This window comes from Amblyomma americanum, chromosome 7 (assembly GCF_052857255.1).
Source record: "Amblyomma americanum isolate KBUSLIRL-KWMA chromosome 7, ASM5285725v1, whole genome shotgun sequence".
NCBI lineage: Eukaryota > Metazoa > Arthropoda > Arachnida > Ixodida > Ixodidae > Amblyomma > Amblyomma americanum.
Genome location: NC_135503.1, coordinates 85,471,072 through 85,477,633, shown reverse-complemented (window position 1 = coordinate 85,477,633; position 6,562 = coordinate 85,471,072).

Here is a 6,562-nt window from a genome sequence, read left to right as displayed (position 1 = left end):
AAAAAATAATGCCATGCTTCTCTTGTGAACCAGGCGCAGTGGTAACCGCAGTTCCCTCGCTTTGGAGGAGATTCGCGAAACTCCTTTCTTTTCGTGCATCTGATGGCAGCATGCGAGTATAAAGGCAAGCTTGAATTGTGAACACGGACTTAAAAAAAGACAAAATATGAACGATACTGATACAGGATAGCAAGCCAAGGAACAGCACATGATGACAGATGAAATATGATTTTAATGGCTGCGGGCCTTGCGCGAGCGCTCCGTTCCTCAACTCTGCTCGCTTCTTCGCCATCTACTTCTTAACACTACCGAGGCCACCGTGCCATCGTCCCGATAGATTACTTTAATTCTGAAGGATGAGGTACCCGTGACAATGGTCCGAAAGGACAAAAGATGAAAGGCTTCCAATCACGATGAATGAGATGATCTGATGAACGATTGCCCTCGGGGCTTTAGGTCCTGCAGGCGGCCACCCAGAGCCGAATGCCAAGGGTTATGAACGCGTCGGACAGCTTGGGGGAAGCGGAAGGGGGGGGGGGGGGGGGCGTCTTGGTTTTTGTCGTCATCGGCTCAATAAGCACTGGGTCATAGTGCGTTTACTCCTGGTCGGCATGTCTTGTGCTCGAGGCTGGACACAGGGCGGGGAGAAAGAGGCTTGTCAGTTCCGGTCAAGTCGTGTTAGAGTTGGGCCTTGCGGCAGAGCCGGGCTGCCCTCGGCCGATGACCAAGGCGAGCGGACGATGTAGATGCTCCAGGGACTAGGCTGATGTTATCCCGTACCTCACACCAAATGATACGGGGTGGCAAGCCAAGGAACAGGAAGACATGATGACAGGTGAAATATGATCTTAATGTCTGCGGGCGTAGCGCAAGCGCTCCGTGCCTCGACAGTGCCCGCTTCATTGTCATCTTCTTCGTAAGAATACAAATAAAGATAAGCCGGCAAGAACAAAGTAGAACCACATGCGATCACTCTAAATATGCAACACCCTATACTAAACTCACTCAACTTTGATACACTATTCTGATGCAAACCGGAATGTATGCATATTAATTTTAAAGTAGAAAGCCTTGATGTCTGCTGTTGCTTGTACGACTACACCGAAACAAGAAGGTAGAATACAGTCTGGGATCGATGGTAAGGGTGTCTGGGAATAAGATAATCTACAGGATGGAGATGAAATAGACCAATGTAGTTTCGAGAGAATGGATGCGCCACTACGCTAAGAAAGAAAGTCTGTTGTTATACCGCCTAAGGGCATTAAATCCGTTTCTGCAGTACTTAAGATCTGCAGTGCTTAAGATTCAAACTTTTTGGTTAGAGGGCCGGTTTAGCGACCGGTAAGAATATCGAGGACAGGCCGATAGTAACGCGAGGACAATGATCCACTAATAAATTCTTGAATAGTTAATCGACCTTGTCTTTATGCCCTAAAAAGTGATCTCTAAAAAGCAGGTTTTCAATTGAGCATTGAAAGCAGTGGTGGCCTAGCCATTTCAAATTATGAAGCAATTTTTGAGCAGAAAATATTTATTTTGGAGCACTTTTGTACCAGAACAATATTGTGGAGCAACCCGGGAGCAACACGAACGGAATAAAGGAGTCCCCCAGAAGAGTTTGTTGCTAATGAGATCAGGTTCAGCCAGGTGTAGCTAGCAAGAAAAGAAAAAAAAAACAGAAGAAAGGTGTTCCCCAAAAAACAGAGACAAAACATTTTGTTAATGCTGGCACTGTCCTGCACGCAAGTTCAGCCAAGTGTGCTTCAATAAAAGTCTAAATGACATGTTCACTAGCACAATTCTTTTTTCTTGTTGGCACTACCTCAATGCTTGAAATTCTTCACAAATTCATCAAGCTTGAGGAGTGAATCGGCAATGCCGGAGTTTTCTTGTTCCAACACAGCTTGACCTCGTTGCACTGCTCCAATATTTTGTTCTTCAACCCAGATGATAGTTCTTCGGCCCACTTCAGGGTTGATCACCATGATGCACCCGACATGATGCGCAAACCTGGAGGATGGAAAGCTCGGGAAAGGCCCTCGCTATCCGAGCGACAGGCCAAAAAAAAATTTGCCGGAAGTCATGCGCTTTCGCAACCACTATTGTGAGTCTTTGGCCGACGGCGTAACGAAGATAACACTAGGCGCAGCGGAGGCATCTGCTGCAATGCCTGCCGCGCATGCGGAAGCGCACTGAGACGGCGGCCAGGTAGGGGGATATGGCTTCAAACAATGCGACTTAACCACCTCTCCAGAGTTTTTTCCTTCCTCCATGCACGCGAAAGAGCTGGCTGCTAAATTCTACCACGAGCCAGCCCACTAGCGCCCTGGGTTGACAACTGCGGAGACGTTTTATCAAGTTGCCAACTGAAAGCCAGACCGGTTACAAAAATATTCGCTTTCCCGCGACCGCGTCTTCTTTTTGGCGCAGCTAAGGCGCAGTAGTGATCATTTTGCCGCTTTTGGAGCCGACGGGCGCAACAAATATAAATGTATCAAAATGGGGCGGATGGCGCAGGTAGAGCACCACTGATTGAAAGGAATCAATCTGAAGCAGTTTGGCGCAAGAGATTTGTTTGGAAGTTTCCAATTTATTTAATAATTACAGTGTATAGGTGTGACACAGAACACATCAGAATAAAGTTCTTCTAGAGAGCTAGGGGCTTCTCAATATTTACAGAGCACAGGAGATTAATCTAGATCGCACATAGGCACTGCAAACGTACACCTTTGAAACAAGGCCCAAATTACGATACACATGAGGTCGCAAAGAGAATCTAACATAATTATCAATGCTTCTAAATTACGTCTAAGCGTGTTGGCGGCCGCTGACTACAACGAACAATGTACGAGGCACTGTAACATGTGACTTCAGCAAACCTAAGCGGATATAAATTGCAGCACATTAAACAGAGGCACCTGATTAAATAAAACGTAACTGGTGATAAATACAACATTAAATAAACGCTGGGCAGCAATCTGAGCAGAAGAATTTAGGAGGAAAGTCACAACACCCGTATGTGCATATTAATGTGTTTCGGAATATTTACAAACAAAAACAGGCAAGCATGTCACTGCTGAAAAATGCCTTACAGGACCCTAACCAGACTGCATTTCGTTGAATGAATAGAAATTGCGTTCCGTGGAGGACGCGTAAGGCGGAGCCTATTGTGCGTATTGCGGCTGATGCTTTGCCTTTATGATTTCTGTGACTGGTGCTGGCAAGGATGACGATCCAAAAATGAGCGGAGAAATAAGGTGTTCTTAAATAAATGGACCCTTAATCAGACGACAGCCTGTGTCTAATTATGGCGGTAGATCCTCACAGTAGTAGGTAGTGCCATAAAATGACTGTATCGACGCGCAAAATACTTTAGGCTCAGAAATGATTAAGAACGTAGTAATTCAGGGAATAGGAATAAAGTTCTAACGCGTTAGCGTTAAGGCTCTCGTTCTGCAGAAAATTCGCCGTTGACGGGTGGCTTCGTCGGCTCTTACCTCCTGTTTACTTCTCTTTCCGACCATTGCTGCAATAAAGAGTAAAGCAGCTGTTTTAAAGCGCAGCTCTTAAAAGGGGCTCTAAAGCATCTTCCGATGAGAGCATGTTAACTCGTTCAGTCACTGTGCTATGTCGTCATGATCACCTGAGCTAAATAATGCACTTCTACACGCAGCAGAGAACCCACAATCACACACGAAAGTTGGCGAGCCCTTTTCGGTGACTTTTTCATGCTTGCACCCTCCTCCGTGACACTGCTCATGCGTATACCATTTCAGATATGGTTATTGGTTAGATTTTTTCAGACGTATGCAGCCACAATGACAGCGGCCGTTAGCCCACGTAGCTCAAGCGGGCCAGGGAACTCCGCACACGCCGGTGGGGCCGTCGGCAGAGCGCCGACCTTCCAGCGCGCAAAAAGAGAAAGAGGTGAGGGGAAGGCGCGAACACGCAGAAATTCACACTTTGACTGAAGATAACTTCTACTCAGGGCATTAAAAAAATATTCGGGCTCGATAACATGTTGCCGTGCCCTTCAACATCCCAGGCGTACAGAAGCATTAGATACTCTTTCGCAGCCCTTTATTAAACTCTCTCAAACATTTTGAGCGGCATCCCTCGCCGTCGGCCTCGGTGCAACCGCAAGAGTGAACGAGCAGCACAGAGGATGATGAAAGTTACTGGACTCGGAGCACAGAGGGAGACAAAGTACGATGTAATGAAGAGATCGCTAGGAGGAACGCGGGCAAGAGGAGGGTACATGGCAGCCAGAAGAATAGACCTGCTCCAGCGACGCGCTGAGAAATGGCGTCCGAGAAACGCACTAAGTCTTTCGTTCACTCGAAGAAACTCAGCTGCGGCGAGCCGTTGTGTGTTGAACAAGCCGAAACCCAGAGCGGCTTCCGTTCGAGACTGCGTGTTCTGTGGACGGTTGCCTATGGTTCAAACACCGCGCAGCAGCTGCGCTGAAAGATTGCATAACCTAGACGCGCATCTTTCAGCCAATTTTTTAATGCAGCAGTCTGTGACCACGGCGCGTATCTCTGCGGCACATCTGGCCGTTTTTCGACGTCAGTAAACCTGTGCACAAAAGCAGAAAAACAAAGCAGTCACGAAGCTTTTCGTCGGCTTGCGATCCTCCCTGATATCGCTAAGTGAGGCCAGAACCACAGCGCCGTTTCAATGGCTACCAAGCTCTCTAGCTGATATCCGGAGCCGAGCAAGTCTGCTGCCATACCGAGGCCAGTACCACGAACAAAGCGAAGAGGAGAGCAGAAGGAGCCACATCAGGTTGTCCCAGCTAAGTTTAGCCAAGGTTTAAAATGATATCGAGGCACTCTTAGACGGCGCAACATATTGGTTTTTGGTAGATATTTTATGGAGAGTGCCACACTATACCTTCCAAACAGTTGTGAGAAAGGTGCCGACCGTGTCATGGGGCAGTAAATTGATGATTTCTGGAGAGATTTCTCGAGAAACCTGGGTTGTACACGCCTCACCCCACCGTGGCAGCATCTGCCATCGCTGAGCAGTGGCGCATCGCCTAATCGCGGCACCACCGGTGCGCCAGCAGTGGTATCAGGACTCCCATGGATCCATGAATTTTAAGTATAGAATTACCATTTCCGCAGAAATGGGCATTAAACAATAAACGTCATTGCACCATATCCTTAAGGTAGAGCTTCAGTGCCCCCTTTAATTTTTTTTCGCACCCTCTTGCTATGTCAGCCTCTGACAGGCTCACCTCGCGAGCAGAATTGTAGGCATGAAGACTGTCTCATCTTCAGATTCTCTCTTTTTTTCTCAGCCTCAAGACACACCTTTCACTCCTATCGCTGCATGAATTCTCACCTGCAGCCTATTAGAAGATCACGGCACGGATTAAACACACGGTACAAACTAATTTTTCCTGATGTCAAGCGTGCCTGAGCAACGACATAGTTGAAGATGATTTCTGTCTTCATGTGCGTGACAGCATGAGCACATGTCCTGTGTCACACAGGGTGGCGTTCGTTATATATCTCTTCAAAATGCATTGGCCAGCTCGCATCGTTCCTACTCGTTCCTGCTGGTACTCGCTGGGACCACGAGGATCAGCGAACCCTGGCTGAAGAGCACGTGCAGTGGACTTTGCCAGCGGAATCTTGGACTGAGGTGCTGACAACCTTTCCTTAATTCCCCCTCCTTTGTTTCCCGCACGAACGTTTTCATAATCATACGCGCGCCTGCTACCCTAACCAAAGTAACGCACTGTCTACGAAGCTTTTGATGCAGTAGGGGCGTTCTAGTGGGTTGAACTCAACCGTGAGTGCCCGTGTCAGCGGAGGTTTGTAGTGGTGGTGCAGCACTGCTGGACCACGCTCACTCACTTTCAGCTGATGCAAAGAACTGTACATCTTTCTCAGAAGATCCACAAGGCTATAAAGCGTTTGGTGAGTACGCTCCGGTAGATCTGCTTCTTAGTAAAATCCCTCGGTGACAAGACTTTCATCGCGTACCTGCGCTACTAAAAGCAGGCGTTGAATCCGTGGACATATTTATTGTGCCGCACTTTGGAGCCAGTGCATTTTAAAAGCATCGACATGTAACTAGATCAGTTTGAGCCACTGTACATTGCAGCCGTATTCTCCAGGTTTGTGGAACAAGGACGTGGAACTGCTTCGAGCTGAACGCGTTGCTCTCTCTCCTTTTGCTGCCTTTGGCTACCAAGTTAACGTCCGACTCGCCAGAAGAAGCTAGGACTTCTGCGTAACATTAGAACACATAGTTCATATCGCGGCGTTCACCAGCGACTGCTAAATAATTTATGATATAATTCCTTATACTGTTTGCATTTGCGTTTTATCAACCAAACGATGTGATTTCCTCGTTGATAATGTTTAAGTCGCCTGACACTCTAAAATCCAGCAATATTATGATCGCTGATACGTAGCATTATTTAACTACAACGCTTCGGCCAGCCTGATTTAAAAGCTATATGACAAGAACTCACGTATCATCGCTTTTATATTGAAACGATGCAGTCCGCATGTTCGCTTAGCACTGTCCTGAAGCACGCACCGCC